This window comes from Salvelinus sp. IW2-2015, linkage group LG3, assembly GCF_002910315.2.
Source record: "Salvelinus sp. IW2-2015 linkage group LG3, ASM291031v2, whole genome shotgun sequence".
Classification (NCBI taxonomy): domain Eukaryota; kingdom Metazoa; phylum Chordata; class Actinopteri; order Salmoniformes; family Salmonidae; genus Salvelinus; species Salvelinus sp. IW2-2015.
Genome location: NC_036840.1, coordinates 10,156,204 through 10,159,686, shown reverse-complemented (window position 1 = coordinate 10,159,686; position 3,483 = coordinate 10,156,204).

Genomic DNA, 3,483 nt, shown 5'->3' with positions numbered 1-3,483 from the left:
GTTTTGTCCTGTCCCTTCTTGATGGAATAAATCCACCCAGGTGCATGATTCAGCATAGCAGGATAGTAATTCCATGGGAGAATCTCAATTTCATACTCATAGCATCCTCTCTCCTTGCCTCCTCAATACCCATTGGATAATAAGTCAGATGTCCCACCCCTCTGACCTTCTCCTCCAATGGGTTTTTAGGAGGAAACGCGAGGACGCGAGGAGTATGCAATTGAGATTTCTTTGTTTCCCGTGGGGTAAAGATGTACACAATTAATTATGCCTGAAAGAAGAACAGACACCCATACATTTCCCTTTACTTGAATTAGTCCTCTGTACACTTGCAAAGTCAATTCCCCTCATTCCTGCAGGGGTGGCACTTTAAAGGCCCACCTAATATAAAATGTATGGATTGTGCCACATGGACTGGAGCAGTGAGTAAAGACCAAAAGTGGGTGTAGTACTGATGTTTAGGGTATCTTTGAGTCCCCTTGTACACATGACCACAAACTATCACTTGGTATACAGTCTAGTAGGTGAGCCAGAATCCGTTTTGGAACCAGACCTGATCATTATGTCGGTGAACAAACACTGGCGTCTGAGCTGTGTTGAGCAGGGAGCATCCTTCCGTTCGTAATATATTGAGTGAACAACAAGTCCTGGTGTGTAGGGATGGCTACTACAGAGCTGTGTTCATCCTATTCTTCACAGTAGCCTATCCATCCACCTGTAAAAAGTTCTGCTTTTATAGACTGTGTAGCAACAGGTGCTGCCTCATCGCAAGAATTGGTAGGCTTGCTGGAAGGCCTCATAAGAGCCTTTTCTATTCACTTTTAAAATCATATATTTGTGTGTTGTCGAGTGGTTATTATAGCAACACAGACAACTAGCGCTACAAAATGTCAAAAAGCTGTCAGTAGGTTAAATGGCAAAGGCAGCTTGCATGTAAGTGATGACATAAAAGGTTTCCAACACTATGCAGCATGTCAATGAATTCAGAGGGCTTTCCCCCCCATCGCAAACAGCATTCTTATGATAATAGTTTAATGCTGGTCCTTTGGTTAATTGTCTGGCCGATAGCGGTGGCCACCTTTTGTTGTATTTCTCACTGGGCCTAGAGGACAGGGTCTGGTCTCGGGGATTATAACTCAAGAGGTCTACTCAAATACCACAACAACTATATTTTTCAGAAGCCCCAATTTGTGGGCTATGCAAGAAGTTGGTTCCAACTACTTTTAAACTAGGTATTAATACTATATTACGTGGACATTGGCTAAACAATATTTAGGCCAATAATACCTGTTAAATAATGTCTAAAACTCACATCACATGGTGAGATATTGCTGGCCTACAGCCATAGCTTTTAGGCCTATGTTTGAATGATTAGCGTAATATTATTGATATTTATGAGTTAATTAAGCAATAAAGCATGAGGAGGTGTGGTTACCAACATAATTAGAGAAGTCAAAATAAATGTGGCCAATATACCACGATGCAGTGCGGAGTGCCTGGACACAGCCCTTAGCTGTGGTATATTGGCCACATTTATATTTACTTCTCTAATTATGTTGGTAACCAGTTTATAATAGCAATAAGGCACCTCTGGAGTTTGTGGTAGATGGCCAATATACCATGGCTAAGGGTTGTATCCAGGCACTCCAAATTGCGTCGTGCTTAAGAACAGCCCTTAGCCTGGTATATTGGCCTTATACCACACCCCCTCATGCCTTATTGCTCAAATATACCATGGCTGTCAGCCAATCAGCATTCAGGGCTCGAACCACCCAGTMTATAGTGAATAATAGAAAATCTTTGCGCAAATCTTCGTGGCATTAGGCCTAGAGTGCACTGTTTGCCATGTCCACATTTTTATTCAGCACGTGATTAGCTAGGCGACACTTTCGGCGTTCACGACAGATTGCGGTAACATAGCAACAAAATGCTGCAGCACCTGCGAGATGGCATTCCATGGAACCTGTGAGTAGCCCCGTCTCTCCACCTATCCTAGCTCMTCACTATTAAGCACACTAGAACATTTAATGCTGAAAATCATATTTTKCTAAATGAATTCACAACTGTTGTAYAAACTTTATTACATTTTATCAACATTTTATCAATCCATATGGGTAAGCTATTTGMCAAGGTTGCTTGTATGCCAAAATTAATCTTGGCTATCCATAAAAACAAAAATTCAGACTGTGTGCCGGCAACCTGGACACAGGGGTAGACGTAACATAGTAAAAGTACATCTGAAACACTTCAATTAGTATGATATGTTACTTTTCATCAGTGGAGGTTAGTGGGAGGAGCTATAGGAGGAGGGGCTCATTGTAATGGCTGGAATGGAATTAATGGTACGGAGTCAAACGTGGCCATTGCAATGATCCCGTCCTCCTATAGCTCCTCCCACCAGCCTCCACTGAGTTTTATATAGAATGTATTAATTTGTGGATGTCCATCATCCCTTTCTTACAACATATTACACATTTTCAATTCATACATTATGTTACGAATTTGCTAAATGTATGATGTTGATGTATGATGATGTTACGAATACCAATTAGTTGTAGCTAACGTTAGCTAGGTGGCTAATGTTAGCTAGGTGGCTAATACTAATGTTAGCTAGGTGACTAATGTTAGCTAGGCTAGGGGTTGGGGTTAAGGTTAGGAGTTAGGTTAAAGGGTTAAGCTTAGGGGAAGGGTTAGCTAACATGCTAAGTAGTAGAAAAGTAGATTTAAAGTAGCAAGTAGTTGCAAAGTTGCTAATTAGGTCAAATGCTAAAGTTGTCCTTGATGAGATTCAAACACGCAACCTTTAGGTTGCTAGATTATCCTGTTATATGCGCACCCATCCACCCCGACCAACCAGACCATTATTTTTTGCCTTAAGTAACCTTCTGTTTTATGTCAAAGTACCAAACATAACATATCACACTAATTTGAGTCTCCCGGATTTAGGATTTACTATGTTATGTCTAGTCTATGAGACCAGGCTGGTGCCAATGCTGGACATGCGTTATTGCAACCAATATTAACATATCACTACAATTCATAATCTGCATTGACTAATTGTAGCTATGCTATAGGACTACTTATTCAATATGAAAATATAGGCTTATCTAATAGGCTACTGGAATGTTCTAGACTAAACTTAAAAAAAAATAAGATAAGATTATTAAAAGGGCTGTAGATGATGCGTTCTTTAGGGGAAATCCTGTCTTCCTGTGTATCAAGGGAAATGTTGAAATATATAAATGTATCATTATTATAATATAGGCCTATCTTATCACATATGAAAGTCATTTATTTGATCCTTAATGAAACAAATTAATCACTGGATAGACTACTCGTTCACTTCAACCCGCAGGTGAACAATTGCAGGTTGGGTTTTGGTGGCAAGATAAATAACTTAGATTTATTGAAATAAATGTATTTTTTCTCAAAATTGTGGCATTGTTCTGTTTGCCCTACCATTAAATAAACTCCAAACACAGA